Source organism: Vanacampus margaritifer, chromosome 15 (assembly GCF_051991255.1).
Source record: "Vanacampus margaritifer isolate UIUO_Vmar chromosome 15, RoL_Vmar_1.0, whole genome shotgun sequence".
NCBI lineage: Eukaryota > Metazoa > Chordata > Actinopteri > Syngnathiformes > Syngnathidae > Vanacampus > Vanacampus margaritifer.
The window spans coordinates 12,676,126-12,697,690 of NC_135446.1; the positions used below are offsets into that span (position 1 = coordinate 12,676,126).

General features: G+C 44.2%; 1 protein-coding gene and 1 long non-coding RNA gene across 8 annotated transcripts in view; one reads left to right on the top strand and one right to left on the bottom strand.

The window, feature by feature from the left end:
- ppargc1a (peroxisome proliferator-activated receptor gamma, coactivator 1 alpha) overlaps positions 1 to 21,565 on the bottom strand; it is a 175,325-nt gene that overhangs the window by 148,694 nt on the left and 5,066 nt on the right. The gene's annotated exons all lie outside the window — the stretch shown is intronic.
- LOC144035282 (uncharacterized) lies at positions 20,117 to 21,211 on the top strand. The gene is made up of 3 exons (XR_013288402.1): positions 20,117 to 20,703; positions 20,789 to 20,860; positions 20,944 to 21,211. It is a non-coding gene; the product is annotated as an uncharacterized LOC144035282 (long non-coding RNA).

Below are 21,565 nucleotides of genomic sequence, written 5' to 3' on the forward strand. Positions count from 1 at the left end.
CTCAAGTGAGCATGGTGAACCGACCACAAATCGACAGCACAACACAAGCATCCTGCCAATTAACAGGAAAGTGATCAAAGCTGATTTGAATAAAAGAACCAGGCGGACAGTTTCCGTCTAATTGCTCACTGCAGTGGCATCGACTGATCCTCGATGTGAAAACAAAAAGGAAGGGGAAAGCACTTGAGCGTGCGATGTTGTTTGCTATCAAAAAAAGTGAAGATCACCTTTGTATAAAGACCAGTTCAGGGTCAGTCAACACCATAATCGCATCATAAATTGAACTGTCACACAGGGGTCTCTGCAAGTGCTTATATTCTACATAAACATTTGCCGCAATGGAGCCAGATAAGCCATACAGGCATGCCAGGGGGAGATAGCAGAGGTGCCCCCCCACCCATGCACGTTTGCATTCTCCTCTATTTCTCTAACCCCTGCTGGCCTTTACTGCTAATTACAAGATTTAGCCATAATCCCGCAAAAATCCCAAAAATCTACGCGTCGGCAAACAGGGCAACCCTGTCGTATATGCTTATAAAACATGGCACGCCCCCCTCTGGCGTTGGTGTGCGAAGGGCCACTCGCCGTGTGGAATCACAGGCGTAGCGGGAGGGAGCTCAAGGGAATCACACGTTTAACTCCCAGCAGGACGGGTTAATGGGATAATACAGCCTGGAGGTCAATGACCTGATTTGGCTTGACATACAGTGCACGGCTGTGGCCTTTTGGCAACCCCTTGCAAAGTAGCTTAGCCTACCATTGATCCAACCTGATGTTGATTACTTCAAAAATGGTTCCTCACAGGAAGTTTGAAGCCAATTCATCACCTTCTATTGTCTTTCCAGCAAAGGCGGCAGATAATAGCATAGTCGCAGGCAGCCAAGGTCTTCCGGCTAATGACATCCACTTGAAGGTGACAAGAGAGGAAGGTCCTGACCCCCATAAACCTTGTCGGCGGAGAGCTGTCAATCAAGGAGGAGGCGCCAACGCCTGGCAGTTATTGGCACGGCGGGCCAAACGAGAGCCGGGCCGCCGCCATGAGATAGACATTGACCCGCGTGCTTATCTCCAATCAAGCATCTGCTGTGGGTGCAGGTGCCGCGAGGCGAGGCGGAGCCGAATCAAACGCGCATCATTAATGGCTGCCGACGCGGCGGTGGCGGATGAATGGTGGCATGTTCAATCAGAGGTCACCTGGACATTTTACCTTTGGCAGAAGAGCCGATTTCAGTCTCTGTGTTCCAAGTGTCATATATTTCCATACATTTCCAGAGGTGGCAAAAGAATTCAGTAGAAATATGTGTCAAAAAGTATGCATTTAAATCCTGTAGCCGACTCTCGGCCAATCGTAGTGGCATCCCTCATTTGCATTAAAATCAGGGTGCTCGGAGTGCATGACGTACTTAACCCAAATTCAGTCAGATCAGATTGGTCTGCGGAGTTCAGAATCCATCTGCCGGCAACTCCATATAATCAACCCAAATTATGTTACACCACGTGCCATGATTTAGACATGATTTTACCAAGTCTAAAATCAAGTCTACTTTTCGTAACCAAATTTAGAGTGTTTAAACAGCATGGTCAACCAAATTCACAAACACGCTTTACTATGCTTGCCCCCCGGCTAGTAGCTGAAGCTGATGTCAAAGATGTCTCTTAAATAACGCCACAAGTTCACAGGAACTGAAAGTAAAAAGTCCTCATAAAATTAGAGACTCAAGGAAAGTACAGCAACGATGTATTTGTATTTCTCTCCATTGTTCAAATCATCAAGACGCAACAAACATCACCAAAAACAACACTTCTTCCAGAATGGTGCACAGAAAAGGGAAGAACATTTCCGTGTTACAATTTCTAAGCCTGCCTGCAAAAAGTAACATTTCATGTGGTGCCAGCTTGAGGCTACCCTGGAGAAACCAGACTGCGGTAAACTGTCACAGAAGCCAGCGCAGTGCCAGTAAAGCAAAGCCCGCCCGCCCACTGACCTCCATTTCTTGCCTCCCTGTGCACCTGGAACTTGGCAAAGAACTGCTCCTCAAGTTTGTTTGCTTTTGGACACCTGCATGTGCAAACTCCTTTAACGCACAAGCAAGAGATTTTCTCTAAATTGGGTTTCCAATCTCCTCCTATGGGTGTGAAGTTGATACCTAAGTCTCTTTGTTATGGTGGTGTTAAGCCTTCAGTCGGTCAGCGTCAACATTTTGGACAACTGCTTTAAAACTAAAACCTACACAAGACAAACTCCACTAACGTCATCATAGAATGTGAACTTAATATCAGTGAGCAGCATAATGACTGTGGAGGCCCATATACTAAATGTAGCTTCATTCAATGCATTAAGATTGAGTCCATTCATATCTAAGTACAAAAAAGAGAGTCAGCATAAGGACAAGTGTACTCCCAAAGTTACCTGCGCTGCATTTTTTGCTTATTTGTTTTTTGGCAACGGATCACAGCGCCCGCCATCCCACCTGGACAGCGCGGGAAATTTCCTTCCCATTGTGTAGCGTCCCGGGGAGTTCCCAAACAAGGTGTTGTCACAGCAGCACAAACTATGCCGCCTCCTCCGCCATTCGGAGGACATGTGATGCCTTGGCAGTGCTGTGACAACCTGTTAGGCATCGGGTAGTGTGAGGAAAGACTGACTGAGACAAAGCTGCTCGAGTTGCTGTCATTTTGAAGGGGCACTGGCAACTCTTGTTTTTGTTTTTTTTGGTCTTTAACTCCTAATCGCCCTCAACTCCTTCCTGCTCACCTCGCCTTGTCCCAAAGCCCAGCACAATACATCAACGGCTGTCCACGCTGCCGCTCTGTAATAACTCGCTCATCTCTGGAGACGGATATCTTCTGAATTCATGAGATAACATCTTTTTATTCTCTAATCAATTGAGCTATTGAGGAAAAAAAATGCCAGCACAGAATAAAGACACAAAAGCAAAATTGCATTAGTGTCACTACTGAGAAGTAGAAAAGGAAATGCCATCATGACATCATGACTGGCAGTGCACAAAGCAGTGCAAAAGACCTCTTTGATGATAAACCTCCCCGAAACTCACTCAGAAAGTTATTTTAAAAAATTTGCCTGACACCATTTTCACTAATCAACACAAACTTGGCTGGACATGTAATAACAGGATGCACAAAAATGTCTCTGAATTGGAACATTTTGACAGAACTCCTAATAAGTAATTTATCCAAACGAGTTGCAATTGAAAGCAATTATAATATACTGATGGGTATTGCCACGTTTTGTTTTTCCAAAAGTTTGAATGATCAGAGAAGCTTTAACACTAATTGTGTTCATTTTCATCACTTTTAATTATTTTTAAAATTAAAGCTTTAAAGCTGCATCTTACTACAGAACAACTTTCATTTAGCTTTACAGTTAGCTTTACAGTTGGCTAGGCTTTATGTCCTTCTGAAAACTACCCTGAGAGCCACCGAATAAGGAGGAAAAAGGGTGAAGTGGGGGGAGGGGGTTAAAGATGGATGTGATGAGGGAGCACATCAGTCCACAAGCACAATGGCTATAATTAATCATCAAGTGTGCTATTTCTTATCAGGAGATTATTTAGGAGAGAACCTGGAAGAGGGGGGGGGGGGGGGCTTCAGGTCTGTTGCACTGCAGACTTTAGCCGCAGCCCAGAGAGTGCTGCATTGGTTTTCTTCCAGTTAAATTGTATTGTGGAATGAAAGTGCCCAATTTTTGTCATTTTATCAACAGGCAATCAACACAAAAACGAACCATACCATACGCGTAACCAGTTTCCCAGCTAAAGTGGACATTCTGGCACACTTTTGAAATATAAATGCCAAAAAAAATAGAAAATAAACAGTACAATGCAGTTTGGGAGAAATGGGCCATGGACAAAAGTCCACAATATTTACTACAATGTCTTCAGAATACAAGTTCAGATGGTCTTGGGTCAAACTTTCTCTCAAGAAAGGTGGATTTTTCCTCAGTGGAGAAAAAAAAAATCAATTCAAAGCATATCTACGAGGAGCAGAGGTGCTGATGATGAGAGGCTGTCACCTTTAGCTGACCTTAAGCAAGCCTTAATTTGTTTGCGTCTATCACAAGGAGGATTTGCAACAGGATGACATGCATCAAAACAGCTAAGAGGAAGTAATAATCACGGCAGTATAATCCTGTGGCCGATCCAGCGTAAGAATTTCTCTCAAAGTGAAGGTACAGTATAGGGTGAATCTAAGAAAGGCAGACTTCCTTTCATTTCCAATTGCTTAGCGTAAACAGTCATAACATAGGGAACCTCAGATACTTAAGGCTAGATGGCACTTGACTTTTCCCATCAATATGGGATCAAGCATCCTAGCTAATGCTAGCTCTGAATATTTGGAAGATGCCAAAATGTCAACGGCTTTCAGAAAAAAAGGCTATTAAAGTACATCAGAACTCTATGGTCTGCATACAGAAGAAATAGTACGCAGGTGGCCTTTGTGACTCAACCCCGACAGATTGTCGTTGCGGGACAAAAAAAGGGAGGACATCCAGTACCCAAAGGAGGCCCCACCCAGTTCTCCCAGAAATAGGAAAACTCAAATGATATAATAGCTTTGAAATAACAACAGGGTGCTGGCACTAGCATGGGGAGCCTTGTATGACCTGTTAAATTTGTTAAAACCAAAAAAAAATATATATATATATATATATATATATATATATATATATATATATATATATATATATATATAAATAAAATCAACCTTTACTAAGGTATTAAATATCACAGCTTCAGAGGCGAGCAGACACTAAAGGCTTTCCTCCTTGACAGGCCTCTTTGTTCCTCATCACACTCCATAACCCAACTGACGGCCATTTGTCACTCATCTTCCCGGCACAAAGGCTGTCCTTGCCTCGCTGCCCCCTCAACTGACTTGCTCTAAATCTTTCAGCAACGACGGCACCGGCGTCAGGGTTTTCCTTCTACAGACAGATTTGGAATGAGCTAGATAACCCCTGGAGCCATTTCCGACCCAGCGGGTGCGCCTGCACAAACCTCCACCACCCTTTAGTGGTTTTGTGCAAATGGCAGCACATTAAAAAACATAAATAAATAGAGAGAGAGAAAAACGCTGCAGCACAGAGAATGGCGCTGTTTATCTGCTGTGAGATCTGCAGAAGAGCTGACCGACCTAAAGCAAGCAAGGCTCGGGGCAAAATGAGATTCCTAATCCCAAACAACATCCAAGCATATAAGCGTAAGAACACAAGAGCGGACTTTATTTACACAGGCCAGTGGCCACCATCGCAAACATAAGGAGACAGCCGGAACAAATGTCAGCCTTGTTTGGCTTCCTCACAATGCAGATTAATATGGGTAGGCCGAACATGAGCTACCTTTAAAGGAACAGATGTAACCTCAAATAATTATTGGTCATTGGTTGCTAAAATACCCCTAATAATTGAAAGATGGCGAACACCTGCCTCCAAAAGCCACAAGATTTTCTTTGGCCACGTCTATAACTAAACACTGTGTCTGAGAAAGCTGTAGAAAAGAGATCATCAGGTTGACTGATGTGTACGCTGGACTGACTTACAACCACTCCAGGGTGAAAAACATACTTTTATTGTCCATCTGGTGCTTAAAGCAACCAATTTCCAAGTTACCATTCAGCTGACTCAACCTAAGTTGCCGGCTTTTTATTTACATGGCAGGACATCAGCTGGCACATTTTCTCCGCTACACGATCTTGGCAGCAGGGCAATCGCACGCTCACTGGAGCTGGCGTCGATCCTGCCCCCCCCCCACTACCACCTCAACTCCATCCCCACACATAAACCTATAGAAACAGCCAGCCATGACGCAAGGCCGCAAGGTATTTTGGGAAGTAGTGTGTGGGTTTCCAGAGTCACACTCAGGGGTAATTTTAGCCGCCTGATTCCACTGTATTCCAGCATTCCAGCAGAGAAGCTATTTATGGGTTTACGAGGCACAGCAGACAGAAATACGGCACGGTCGGTGGAAGCAGGAGCATGACACATTTGACACTGTAAGCGGTAGGTGTTAAAATACAGTATCATGAGTCAACCATGTTTTGGCTAATTTGGAGGGGGTCAGAAGATTCGAGGTTGGTGAAAACAAGCCACAGTAAAAACAGCTGTGCCATTTGAGGCGTTCGCCAGGGCAAAATGGGCTGTTTACCACTTATACTGCAGAAACCTGCAAACACAAAATGAATGTGGATTTATTCAAACGTGTTTGGCCTCAGGCTTTGTGGAGTTAAGGAAATGCAAGGATTGTAAGGACAAAAAGAGGCCTGTTTATAGGCACATACAAGACAGAGAAAAAGATGAAGTGTTGAAGGGTAAAGCATGTTTTATTTATATTTTTATTAAGTTTAATAGTCTGTATAAATAGGAATGTTTGGGCGGGAGGTAAAAACGGTTGGTTAACCGAGCTTTTTTGTGTTAAGTATGAAAATGGCGCGTGTTTGCAAGATCCGGCACGCTGCAACTCGTTCCCCTAATCGTGCGGAAACTGTGACTACTTACAGAAGCAATGAGGGAGGTAATGAGAAAGTCATTTTTACTCATTCCAGCCAGCGCCGCTTCCTGTCTGTGGCCGTCGTCCGCATCATTACCGGCAGCATATGCAACGCCAACAAGCAGGGGCGGGGTTGGAGGTGGAACCAAGACCACCATGCTCATACTGCCTCCTGTTGTCAGGATCTAAACTGGTCTTCAAACAAATGCTGCATTTGTGTTTGACAGCAGCAGCCGCTAGTCTGTTAGCAGAGCCATGCTAAACGGCATCCTTTAATCTGCTCCCATCATTCTCCTTGGAGGCAGAAGGGAATAGGGTGACATAGAAGTGAAAACAAACTTGATTTGTGTCCTTTAATCTGTCAATGCTAAGACGTTCGCATCATCACATTTGAATAAAATCTTGATTAATATTGACACAAAAACAGCTTCTGCTGACGTCGACCGCATCGGAACATGTCACGTCCCCCAACAAGCTTATCCCATCATCGACGTCCAAAGCTGCTTCGCTTTGTTGTCAAACTGAAACGGGCGCCTCCTTGTGTTCGCAGAACGGCCATGTGGAGGAAGAATTGCGAGTCGTGGAGGCCACATGAAAATTTGACGCCTGCGCCCAGGGGCACATGAAAGAACAGGTGCCCGTGAAATTAAAGTCAGGGGAGGTTTGAAGGGGAAAAAATGCAGGGAGGCCACGATGCTGCAGACAGCAGATTATCTCTATAAGGCACCGGGGCCACGGAGGAGCTGGTGAAGCACCCACAGGGAATACGCACCACAAAATTGGCAATGACATCTGGACATTTTGTTCTGGACTGCTGGGTGATCCCAAGGCTTTGAGATATTTGTTTTTTCTATTCAAAGATGCAATTCGTTGCCATTACTGTGCCCCTGTGCTTATTATAGATTCCATTAAGATGGCAGTTAAATTGGACGTCGCGCCATAACGCCCTCTTCCCCATCCCCATCAGCGAAGGAGTATGCTGTTTGTTTTAAGATGCCGGTATGCTGAGTCACATAAGTGTTAATTCTATAAAGTCTTCCAGGAGATAACAGATAAATTAAAATGTCAAAGCAACCAAGAGGCGGCTGTTCTGTCCCAGAGAAATACAAACAACAGAAATCCAAGATAAATCTGTCTTACTGAAAAGGTTCGCTGCTTAGTTTGGGGAATGACTGTGATAACAAGGCAAAAGGGACTGATTTAACACAGGCTGGTCTTGAGTTTGAGATGTTTCGGGAGACAGTCTGACAAAGCTTGTCCAGCTCACGGTACCACGGCAATTTGACAACCAAGTTCTGGGTCTTCATTGTTATTCTTTATTTGCTCTCCCTCTAGATCTCTCAGATTCAAATGATCAGGATCATTGTCAGGCTCCTGCAGACCTTTTTGATGGGCTGAACATTTGAATCAGGTGTGTCGGAGAGGGAACCACCTAAAAGAGTGGTTCTCAAACACAGTCCTTGAGTTTTCATGCCTCCTTCAACTAACAAAGCTGAGGATCGTCATCAGGCTTCACGCAGAGCTTGCTGATTGGCTGATTGTTTGAAACACCTGTGTTGGCTGTTGGAGACATGGAAAAAAGGCTGGATAAGGGTATTTGAGGACCGGGGTTGAGAACCACTGATCTAAAACGTGCAACAGAAATGTGGCCCTTCGAGGACCAAAGTCCAGATGCCTTGTTACAAATGAAGTTTTGACTACAGCCATGCTGGTTTTGGTAGACAAGCATTGGCCCAGGCTATTGTTGACCCGGTTTAACAGATTATGTTTGTCACTTAAGGTCAAGACTGTAAAAATGCACCCAATTGTGATAGTTATGTTACCAAACTGTTTCTTTATTTTTATAGCCTTTGTCCTTAATTGTTCCCCTGCTGGTCAAGACATTTTTAGTGTAATGCCAGATGGCAGAGGTGGAAAATTCAGGTCCACAAAGTAAAAACGTTGCCACAGTTTGGCTTTAGCCACAAGTGCTTCTACTCAACTTGAAGGTTAACGAGCTCCCCGGGAGCTGGTTGATAGAAGCACCTGTGGCTTAAGCCAAACTGTGGCAGGGTTTTTACTCTCTGGACCTGGATTTGCCACTTCCGTCTGATGCAAATCTCATCTTCAAACATCCAACCTCGAGTCTCGCCTAAGGGTCTGGGATGTTGAGTCAATTCTTTCCCACAATGCCAAACTAGAACTCCAAGCGAATTTAGCCAAGCATTCCATCCTACAGCAAATCCGATCTTCCCATGACAGTAATTTTTCTTTGCATGACTAAAGAAAGAGCCCATTGTAAATGAAAGATGAGGGCGATTGCGTTACATTACTGTGAGGTTCCTCTCTCGGCTTTGGCTGATTTGTGAGCGTGTTCCGCAATGTTTCTGGCGCACGCCTTTCATAATGGATGCACTGGGCCTTGAATTGTTGTGCGGTAGAAGCAGTTCAATTAATAGAGCGGTGCTATAAAATAACGATTGGAGTGACAAATGGGGGAATGAATAAGCATTTGTTGGAGGGAGGGGAATTTATGCCGGCAAATTGTGCGCTTTTAGGGACGCCAAATGGTGTCACACGTGCGGTCTTCTAGCTCACACATCATCAACTGACACATTTGAATATTTACAGCTACATTTAGGCTAGGGCGGATTATCTCTGATCGTTACAGGCCATAGCCCTACCGTATAGTCGGGTAGGAAAAGCAGGGCCAACTCCAACATGCACAAATGAGAGGGAAGGCCTCGAGGTGCCGGATGCTGTGCGGAGGGATAGAGAACGCCCTCTCGCCGTCAATATGCATCTTCAGAAGACACCGACACAAGCTGCGGGGATAAATATGCATGAAGGATGAAGAGGATGGTGAGCAAGAGTAAGAGCTGCTGGTTTTAGAGCCCACAGTGCTCACTGCATGCTGATTAAACACTCGAGTGCATGATGACTAAGTCAGGGAGTTTTTAATTTACACTTAGCCACATCCAGCAGGTCCCAGAGTCTTAGCTGAGGCTTCAGTTTTTAACTTCAGTGCAGGTGAGAGTAAGACACACCGTTTGAAGCCTTTGAGTCGACTGTCCCCGAGAAAGCTGCAATCTGGGAATTTCCACAAACAAATACATATATAAAGTCAAGCAGAACCCCAGAGTTCAAACTGCCAAAGACTTGCAAGACAATGAGCTGTGTCCAGAGTGCGGTTCACTCCAGTTTCAATTATAAGCCACAAAATGAATTAAGAGGTTTAAAGACATTGCAGTTCCAGTGGCGGTATTAACCCAGTGCTTCTCATTAGCCACCCCTGGCTGATAAAGAGAGGGAGGGCGGGAAGCAGCGGTGCACAGACTCCTCTCCCCCTCCGACAACGGGTGACAGAGTAGATGACACCGCCTCATGAATAATAATGGCCACCAACACGTCCCGTGTGAGGAGTGACGGATTCCTGTGTCAACAGGGCCCGTGGCTAGGGAAAAGGGACTGTGACAAGTGACTGAGACATTCTGCAGGCTGGAAGAATGGGAAGGAGACAGAGGAAAGGGCGACGGGGGGTGGGGAGGGGACGGGGGTGCTAGTGAGGGATCCAGCCCTGACATGAAGGCTGCATCATAAGATTGTTTGTCAGCGCTGCCGTCTTTGCCTCCTAGAGAGTGAATAAATAAACCTTGTTTGTAGGGAAAGAATGTGCGTTTGTTTTGTTGTTTTTAAAACAGTGGCAACTCTTGATGGCCTCAACTATCAGACGAGAGACGAGCTGATGAGTAATGTCACCCGCAGCCCATGTGGCTGGGGGCACTGGTACGTAGTACGGCCAAGAAAGTGTATAGTCGGAGGTTCCTGATCACACGGAAGTTTCCATATCTTCAGCTCAAGGGTAAGCAATATAAATGAAAATCTTTCCTCAATTATTATACATTTTCAAAAGAGAAAGAATGAGACAAATGGATTTCCCCATTTATTTGGTAAGGGAAAAGGCCACGTATTCGATAGTGTTTTACAAATGGGGAAGGAAAGAAGAGGTATGGAAAGGTAAGGGAATATTTTAAATTTTTAATGGAATGAAGTAGATGCCACGGACTTCGGACTTCCGGGTTTCACACAACAGCGTCGTTTCCGGCCACTGATGGCCGCGTTCCAACACTTGCACCCCCCAACCGCGCGACTCAACTCTCTGAAATGCTTTCGACAACTGAGACAGACATACTACACACTCGCACCTGTCAGCGGGAACGTGCAACCGAGGGGCACAAAGGCGGAAGTGCAAGAACTGGGACGCGGCCCACGCGTCGCAAACCGGAAGCGGAATCAAAGCTGATGTGTGAAAATCAGGAAGTCGGAAGTTTAGTTTAGTTAGTTTGTGACAAGTTTTACTTAAAAGGGAAGTCAACTACAAAATTTTCTTCAAAATATATTGTATTTTGTCCTACTAGTTAAACATATTCTGATTAATATTGTGGTTGTGGAGTACGAGTTAAGCAGCAAAATCCATCTGAGGATTGCTATCAATTGAAGATGACATCGCAGTTGCCCAGGGCCCAGTTAACGACCAATCACGGCTCAACTGTTTTCTGAAGCTGAGCCGTGATTGGTTGTTACCTGTTTGGGTTGACCCTTCCCCCTTTGATCAGCGGGAGTGTGGAGGAAATTTGGAGGTTCCAAAGGTCTTCGGCCAAACCAACAATCAGAAGGGAACATTGCTGGAAATTTAAGATATTTTAAGACTCTTCTGCAAGTAACGCAAGGACAGCATTTTCAAATGTATTCACTGTGTTTAGAAAATTGCCATTTTTTAGGTTACTAAAAAACACTGGTTCTGTGTGAAGAAAGATAGAAATCCTTTCCATGTGGCCAGGGTCTCACACAAATCGTCAAGCTGGTCATTGGCCTTCACGATATGTTGATCTAATAACGATATGTTGATCTAATACAAAAATGGGATAGTGAATGCAATCCCTTGTCACCTTGTCTTATTAAATAGAATGGGGGATAGGGACTGAGCCCAAAGGTTTTGGCATCATTTTGTGGCATTTTTGTCTTCCATAAATAATTTGTTGCAGGTTGCCAATTATTGTTATTATTATATTATAATTATTATTATAGCCACATTATTGTGTCTTTTTTTTTTTTATGTTTTTTCTATGAATTTTGGAAGCCAGGTGAGTTCACGACCTTAAAATAATATTTTAGAAAAAAACAGCATGTGAACCGATCTCTCCCATTTGGCTATGCGACTGCCAAGGATGTCTCAGCCAAAGAGAACGCTTTTGTACAAAGCGAGCGCTCGTGTTGCTAATATTGGATCTCCCTCCCTCTAGATTTGTCTTATCACACGCACAAAATGCGTAGCGAGGCTGACACGTCGCGTCGCCGTTTGTCAGGCAGTCCTCGCAATGTTTGGGGTCCCCATCGAAGCTGGCGCTGATCAAACTGAAATGAACTCGATTTTTTTGCCGCCTGTGTGTTGTCACAAACCTTGCGATAGTCGCGAATTGTGCCAGCTGTCAAAGGTTTGTGTGACTGTGACTGTTTTCCCACCTTTAATTAATGGTGAAGCACACTGCTGTGGTGTGTTCCAGTAAAATGTTCACTTCAGAGCTGTAAACATTAAGAAATCTTTCCCCATAGAGCTCCATGTGTTTCTATTTCTTGTTGTTTCAGGCAGTAGAGAAAATGGTAACTGAAACTTGGGCCGCTGCTAACGTTAACATTTACCATGCGGCTGCAATTCGACCAACATTAATGCAACCTTTTGATGTGAGTCTTGACTGACTGTTTTCCACAAATTAAATGTGTTTTGTTAGCTTGGCCTCTTAATAAAGAAAAATAGCAGTTCAGTGGTTGCCACGGTAACCATGGATCACCAGCCATAACAATTCACAAATGTGGTGGGAGCGTGTTTTGGTGGTGTGAAGAATGGAGGACAATGCCCGAACCATTGATAACAGTGTTCCATTAAATCCAATTGAATCAATCATTCCTGCGATCACTGTTCATCTTGTTGTTTGTCACCCCTGTTTTTTCATAGTGCGGATGCACTGACAGGCAGCAGTGGTATCATTTATTGTCTTGTTTACGGCAAACACGGGAGGTTAATGTTCTTTTTTGGCGGACGGCTTGTGCTTAAGGAATCAATTTGACTGGACAGCCTTACAAATTGCATAAAGAGACAAAGTTGTCCTTGGAGTGCGTCACGATTGATTGATGGCTGAACAGACTCGCGCCGTAAATCCTGCAAGGTGCCAAGGAGACAAATCAGTGGCACTATTTGCTTATACCGCTCTTATCTGCGCCGCTTGCACACTAAACGCCACGCCGGTCCAATCCATTCAAAACAAAAGCAAACCCTCTTGTACACAAATGTGACGATTGGACACTTTATATGTAAATTTGACGGCAGATTTGAATGGCAGTACTTTATAGAATTAAAAAGCTGTGTGGCGCTGTGGTAAACTTTTTTTCCCCTCTTCTCTTTACAGCTCTGCCTCCATTCTCCTTGTCAGGAGGCAGGGCGCTAGTGCTAAGAAAAGGCCAGTCTTCCCTGGGGGAGGCCACATCAGTGTTTGTTCCAGGAGAAGAAAAAGCACTGGCAGTGTATTTATAACAACAGGGGCCCCCGACAAAGCTTCACCATCATTATCACTAGAAGGGAAAGAACAAGACAACTCTGCGCATGTTTACATCCTCCATAAAGTCAAAGTTGAGTAAGGCAAACATTAGCCACATTGTATTCAGTATCTGTACTAATGTTAGTTAGCTATACTAGAATATTCACAGTCACAGTTTTTAATGGTCTCAAAATAGTCTACTCTCCACATTGTCTATTATGTTTTATGTCATCGTCTTCTCAATTAAACACATAACTCACATGAAGCTGATGTCATGTTTGACCAACTGTCAGTCCCATAGAGGGCCCTCTTAAAGATCATCAACAAAATGTAATGTACTGAAATGATTTAAAAATATTACATAGGACGATAAAAATATCAGGTAACAACCAATCATGGCTCAGCTTGCAAACATCACATGACCAAAGTCTGACAACGTTTTGGCTTGACAGTAATGTGAAAAATCTACTTTTAGGAGGTTTTAGCCATGTTAAAATGCAAATTTCTCATCGAAAACATCACAGAAATTGTGTTTTCCTCCATTCGCTCCTCTATGAGAAATTTTAGGTCATTCTGCTCTCCAAGCACCAGCCCCTCCCAACCAGAGAAAACAAGCGGGTACTCACTATATGACGTCATCAGGTGCGGACCCACCCCTGCACCGCCAAAGCGGACGAAACATGCGGCCACTATTTCTGAGGCCTCCATGCTTGCAGAATAGTGATAAAAGTAGCCTTTATCAGTGAACATTCTGTCCAAATGAATTCAAAGCAAAACCTTCACATTTGCAATGACAATTGGCCGCCCTAAATTCCCAGAAAGGTTCCATGGCTGACACTAACTGAATCAATGGTGTATTGGTTAGCGCGCTTGCCCTGTAAGCAGAAAATCCCGGGTCCCACTTGGGGTTTTTCTTTTCTTTTCTTTCTTCCTCCTCCACTGAGATTTCTTGCGGCAAAAGAGCCGTTTCGTTTCAAATGTTAAATGAAGAATTGAACATGCAATTTCCACATTTAAAGAAGACGCGTTTGTACTGCAAGGCCTGGCCGGTCTTGCGTGGCCGCTCAGAACGCAGTGCTCCAGAGTTTTGTGGGCGGTGCGCTCAGCAGTCGGCTAGAGGGGCGCGGCAACCACACGGGGAGAGGCGGGGTTTTATTGAACTGGGCGTTTTAGTTCCGTGAGAAAAATAGCCAGCATAGTACCTAATATTTAATAATATTTTTAAAAATGACATTGCCATGGTGTCAAAGGTAAAACTTAATCATTATATGGCTTAAAATACCGTGATACATGTCCTTTAATCTGACTAGAGTCAAGTCTGATGTTTTCACCGAGGCAAATGCTAAGCTAGCTGGCTTTCGCATCCAAATTTTGACAGCAAACAATGAGTTAGCCAGCGTGCCAAAAGAGGAAGCAAATGAAAGTCAGGCCGTCCTGGCTGACGATGCAACACCACCCGCCACTAACAAGGGAGCTCTTTTTTTTCCCCCCCATAACAATTAAAGAGCGGGGAGAGGGAGGGCGCTTATTGATTTCCAATGACATTCTCTCAAGTGAGTCCTGGGGTAAGGTGACCATGTCTGCGCTCCACGTGATAAAAACCTCGCTAGTCATCAGGTAGGGAGGACGCCGTGACCCAGCTGACTCTGAGCTCGGGGAGGAAAGGACCTTATTGATTAGGATTGGCTCCCATCCAATGCCCATGCCAAAGCAACAGGTGGTCCATTTTCCATTTTAGCCAATCAGAAGCATGAAGAAATCCCGATTTATTTATTTTTTTGCCCATATGTCTCTTTTGTTTTTTCAATGAGAACAGTAAGTACAATTCCGATTTTTTTAAATGCGGATGAGTGTTTCCAACAAATCCTAACAAATGAGGGTGTTTCAGTTTCAGCTTTCACGATACAGAAAAGCAATAGCCTCGGATGAAGAGCAAATGCCAAATTGCACGCATGTTAAGCAGCCCCTCGTCCATTTCGGGAAGGGAGGGGGTTTGTGCATCTTTTAATTATTCTCAGGCCAAGAGCGCAGGCCTTTGGCTTGTTTACCACAAAAAGCTTATGATTGCTTTGTAATTATTTTTGCTCAAAATGTAGAATTTCCCAGCAAGCCCCAAGATGGCTTCCTGCTTGTTCCTTTTTCTGTCCTTTCAAAAAGGCACTGCCCCATTTATCCCAGAGCCCTCATGTTTAGCCTCTATTTCAGGGAGGTGAGCGTAACATGACTAGATGATGGGTTAATGAAGCTCGACCACAAATCGGCCTTGTTGTGGCACGGCGATCATCAGTCGAGCTTTTGGGAGTGTAACCTTCACCCAAAGAGCACAACGTTCCCCCTCTGTGAGGCTTAATGAGACATTAGCCACACTAACAAATGGCGGACCAGGACGTGAAAGTGACTTTCCAGGTAAAGGCCCTTAGCCGCGCCGTAATCAGTCCCCTAGTGCAGCTAAAAGACGGAAAACGGCGCAGAGCCTCCGTCTCAGCAGCTTGCCGGCGGCTTTTATGGTGGGCCGCGCCGGGCCCATCCGCCGGCATGTTACATCTTAATATGCCTCAAATAGAACACATAATCTGCTTTTGTTGTCAGCTAGTGGGCCGTGATACACACAATGGAGCCCGTTTTAGCTGTTGCATGGAGTGCAGCGATACTGACGCTACACCGCATGGGCGTCACGCTTTGAATTTACACGAGGAAAGCTGGAATAATTGGGTTTCAGGGCTCCCCCTGCAGCCATCATGTAGAATTGACCAGTAAGCCATTATAGCAGTTAACAAAAAAAATGACATCACCACTTGAACGGTATTAAGGAGCTGCCAATGTGGAGTAAACATTATTGACTGGTAAATACGTTTCAAATGTACTTGTAGGCTAAATGCTAAAAACTTAGCATAATGGCATATATGCATGCACAAGCAAAATGCCAAACGGAAATAATGCACTGCAGACATAATAAACCATACAAATTATGAATAAACAATGTTTGCATACTTAATTTATGAACAATTTGTTAGAATCTTGGTCAAATGCTAAATAAATATTTTTGGGGGGATTGAGCGGAAAAAAAATGCTACGTTTTAGCATTACCTTACAAGTACATTTGAACGTATTTACAAGCACGTACGAATGTATTTGCAAATACGTTCAAACATATTTGTCAGTCAATACAAGTCAGTCTCTATTTCTCAGTAGGACACTCAGTCCTACTGAGAAACAATTGAAGAGCAAAAAAGACATCCAGATGGTAGTGAATGAATAGAAAGGATGTGACGAGTGAGTGAGTGAGCGATCTTCAGAAGGTCTTGCCGGACCTCCCAGCTCAATTAGCTCTAACTCTTTGCCATTGTTGTTTTGTTTGCTTTTTTTGCTGAGAGCGAGAATCATCAACACCACACTGGTCGCACTGTTGGCGAGCCGGCGGATGAGTCAGTGCGCTCATCACATGCTGATTTGCACTTGACGTGGGTGGGCCGTCTGTATGAGAGGAGCCCCGCGGCGCTCTTTGCGGCACCTGAACCAATTAAGCGGCCTAAACTTTCACTTCGGTCAGGAAAAAAAATTGACGAGTGAGGAACATTTCAAAATGAACCCCCTTTTTCATGGTCACTTGTGAAAATGATCATGAAAGTTTGATTTGATGGTTTTAGTGTTGCTTTTGTGTCAAGGATCGCAGCTTCTAACTGGAATGCATTTGAGTGGCATCCATTTCCTGAAAGTCAACTCTTTGAAAGGAAATGGCTGACTTCCTGTTCAATTCCTGCCACAGATCCTTGAGTGAAGCTTTTTCATGCAACCAATGATGACAGACAAGTCCACACAATTTCAGGTCAATCAGTTAAACTGAGGCGCTACATAGTGAGTTTTTAATTATCTTTTCATTATTCTCAGTGTCTTTCTTTGCTGATTGGCTGCGAGAAGTCAGATGGTGGAATTGAAATTCAAATTAAATTGAAACACGTGGTGTCCATTTTGCCCAATATGGTTCCTTGCGCATGAGCTTTATTTTACGCACCGTCTCCTCAGAGTTGAAAGAAAGACGTCTGAGCACTTTAACGGCCTTGATCCAAAATGGATGCACTTTTCAAAATCTTCCAAATGCCAGTTTGGAGCGTTTGGAAGATTTTCCCACACCCGTGGGAACTTCGAACGAAGCCACCTCAGCTTCAGTCATACATCGAGAGCATTTGAGCCCAAACTGTGGATGTAGGTGGGCTGCTGGCAAAATGGAGAGCATAAATCATTGACACGCACCGCCCTCCCTCTTCCTCCTCCTCCCCCTAGGACATGCTTTCAGGATGTCCTGAAGGAGGAAAAGGGGAATAGATGGGATGCGCACGTGTGTCTCAAAGGCAAACGCACTCAATGAAGGGGGTGTAGGGGGGTTGGGAAGCAAAATAAAGTGAAATTGCTTCACCGGCAACAACTCAAGGCCAAAATGTATTTCATCAAGCAATAAGGATAAGATGACAGAAAAAAAAATGCTGCATCACAACCACCCGCGAACCCGTCCTCTCTCTTGGTGACCTACTCTACTACTAATACTATGCTGCGTCCATTGCAAAATGTTGTCTTCTTAATTTTATCTAAAATTTTTGCGAATTGTTTTTTTTTCTTGGCCAATATTTTGTAAAACTTTCAAAGATGTTTTGTATAATTTTTGTGTTACTTTTTTTTTCCAAATAATTTTGCATTATCTTCTACTGTTTTTTCAGCATATAAAAAAAAAAAATCCATGGCAACAATCAGGGAAACTCTTCAAATGTTTACCAGCGCTACTATTTTCTTTGGAACTTGGGTCTATCCAACACCTTAGCAAGATTGGGCTATGAAAACAGAACTCAAAAGGAACTACGTCGTTACTGTGTGTTCACTACAAAGCAAACACAACACCGCTGATGGGGGCAAAATGAAGCAAAGGTCAGTAATAGGGATTTGTTTTGTTTTTTCCATTCTGGCAGGCGTCCATTTTGAGCAGCCAGCAGGCGTCAGATGGGTGGGGGTTCAGAAAAGCAATTAATCTGCTGCAGAGGTAATCAAAAGGAACACCTTGGCGGGGGGTGGGGTGTCGCAGGCTTGGGATGCGATAGTTTCCGAGCCGCCATCAAAAAAGGCCGCCGCTGAATTGTGCCATTCAAAGTTTTGCCAGAGTACTTTTTACCTCCCGGTGAGAAGGCGAGGATGCTTCACGCCGCCGACGCCTTTCATCTCGAGATTCCGCCGGGGATCAACAGATTGTCGAGTGGCGAGGAAGAAGGTGCTTTTTTTCTCTCCCCACGCATAATCACAGGCAAACGGGAAGCGGATACAAGAAAGCCTCTGCATTATTTTTAGCGAACGGTGCAGCGCTTTGGCTTCAGCGACCTCTTGGGCCAATTGGGCCAACTCCAGCAGCGAATAGAAAACAAATGTAAACTGATTTGACTTATTTTGATTTTAATAGGATCACTCCAATGCAATCACAATCTAGTGGTGCCTTGAGATAAGAGTGACACAACTTTACAGACTTTGACGGATAATAATACAAGACTCACAGGCATATATATATATATGTAGCCTCTATGAAAAAAATTACTAACATCACAACTTATTGAATTGAAACTTATTCGTATCCGTTTGGATTTGCACGACTGCATTATACTGCCGCCCAGTGGCCAACATGTGCACACCAGAAGGAGTAGCACATGTGTGTGATTGCAGCATTAAATCAAGGTGCAGAAACTAACAGTTATTTCCATTCTATTTTTATGTTCTTACTCTTGTACGCTTTGAGTATTTTTCACTCAACAGATTAAACTCATATCTCAAAGCACCACTTGTTCTTACTAGTGGTCAATTCTTCAGCTATGATTGTTCCATCGTTTTGTTTTCAGCAAGTAACAGCCTTGACGTCAACATGTTGCAGCCAGACGGCGAGCAGGTCAGCGGTGACTAAGTGTCGACACTTCCACAAAAGTCTCGATTAGGTAATTATCCATGTGTATCTCTGCAATATGTTGCTCATTAAAGCATGGCCTGGCGTTCAGCGGGCGTACACTTGTTGATGAGCAAGGAAAAAAGTAAGAAGGGGAGAGAAAAAAACATTCTCCTCTGGGACAAGCGTGGACTGAAGCCATGAAGCAAAGTTTGCCGATGGCCCAGTAGATAACGCGGCCTCCCAAATGTCGTTCTTCTTATCAGTGCTGCCAGCCATCTTGAAGGCAGTCAACACTCACTCACACACACACACACACACACACACGCGCGCGCGCGCAAACGTAAATCAATGGCCGCTCCACCGGGTGCCAACGCGGGCCGACCAAACTTAAAGTTTCCAATACTTTCAGATGGCTATTTTTTCACACTTTTTTTTTATTATTAAGTAATATTCTCCATGTTATATTTGTGTTTTTTTCTCTAGTTTAGTGTATTTTTCAATTAATATTTCTAAATTTGTGCCTATTATTAGAAGTTTACACGTACAAATGAGAATTTGTTTTCTTTTTTTATGTGTATTTGATGTCCAACTTTGGTATCATTTGGAGGATTAATACTTGAGTATTGCAGGCAGTTTTTTTTTTTTTTACCTATGCCACTCCCATGAGTAAATATCTATTAACAATATAAAAAAATAAATAAATACTGTTAACTCTTTTACTGCGAAAGACGTTAAATGACGTTCTGCAAAAACCTACGGAGGAGCGCCAAAGACGTTAACTCTTTCACTGCCACTGACGTTTAAAGACGTCAAGTAAAAACCTACGCTTCACTGCCAGAAGAGACGTCATCCAATGATTTTTTTTTTGAAATGGGTAGAGGAAACCCTCCCGCATGTCTGGTGAAAGTTTCAAATCTGTCTGTTGTGCCTAAGGACTATTTTTGGCCCCTAGAGGGCAGCGATGACTCTCTTTTGACAAGATCGGGTGGGCGTCAGTAGTATAAAAGGCCAGGCGGGGCTAGAGCGTCGAGGAGTAGACGAGAGTTGAGGAGAGACGAAAAATGGCGACCGACGGTAAGAAGCAGACCACGCTTGATCGATTTTTTGGAAAAGAAGAAGCATCAACCAGTGCTAAAGTGCACCATTATGATGACCGCGATGATGATGGTGATAAGGAGGTTGACGCCGAAGCTGCAGCGTTGACGCGGCGGCAGCTTCGTTCACGTCCTCAGGCCTCAGAGGCTAGCGGTGCTAGCGCCGGAAAACGTCGTGCACGACCGAGCACTTCTGCACGCGAGGACGTTCAATCCGACGAAGGTGATGATGATGGCGACAATGAGGTTGATGCCGAAGTTGCAGCGTTGACGCGGCGGCAGCTTCGACCGCGTGTTAAGGCCTCGGAGGCTAGCGGTGCTAGCGCCGGAAAACGTGGTGCACGACCGAGCACTTCTCCGCACGAGGACGTTCAATCGGACGACGACGAAGAGTATCCTGAGTCCGATGGATATTCTTCGGAGGAGTGGGTACAGTCTGACCACGGAGAAAGTGATTCGGACAGTATTTCATCCGCAGAAGACGTCGAAGGTAAGCACAAACTTGCTATGAGATACTTTTCTAGCACGCTGCTAGCACCTCGTGTAACGTGAATGTGCATTCATAGATCGTGGATCGTGCTCACAGCGACGTCCCACTGCAAAGACGACAAAGAGAGGTATAAAAAAAGTGTTTTCAATACACCGCAACAACAAAAGAAAACGCTCTTTCGATATTATTGTAATTGTATATATTTCTTTCAGCTGCAGCTCAGAGTGACGCTCCTCAGAGTGAGCAGAATAAAGGTCCATCAACCAGTGGATCCAAGAAAAAACGTAAATATATATATTTATATATATATATTGCATCACACTGATCTAAAATGAATATTATATGATATTGAAATGTATATTTGCAGATCCCCAAAAATCTGGCTGGCATGAAGCAGGCTGGCAGCCAAACTCCTTCCCCTTCACTGTGGAGCCAGGACCAAGAGGTGCCGCAGCAGAGCTGAATTCAACCCGGCCAGTTGACTTGCAGCTCTTCATCACAGACGAACTTCTGCAGCACATTGCTGATCAGACAAACTTATTTGCACGTCAGTCAATGCAAAAACGGGCTGAAAGTCTGCCACACTGCAGGAGTCGTGCTTGGAAGCCAGTGTCTGTGTCTGAGCTCAAAACATTTTTTGCACTCCAATTCCTTACTGGGTATATAAACAAGTCCAGTATCGAAATGTATTGGACTCAGGATGAAATAGAGACGACACCATTCTTCAGTCGCGCAATGCCTCGAAACCGCTTCCAGCTCATCTGGAGTTTCCTGCACTTCAACGACAACGAGACGGCACACAGTTCAGACGACAAACTATTTAAAATTCGTCCTGTGTTCAATCACGTTGTAAACAAGTTCAAGGAACTGTTTCAACCGGGCAGGAATATTTGTATTGATGAGGGAATGATGAGTTTCCAGGGACGTCTTTCGTTCAAAGTGTACAACCCCCAAAAGCCGGTCAAATATGGGATCAAATCATATATTTT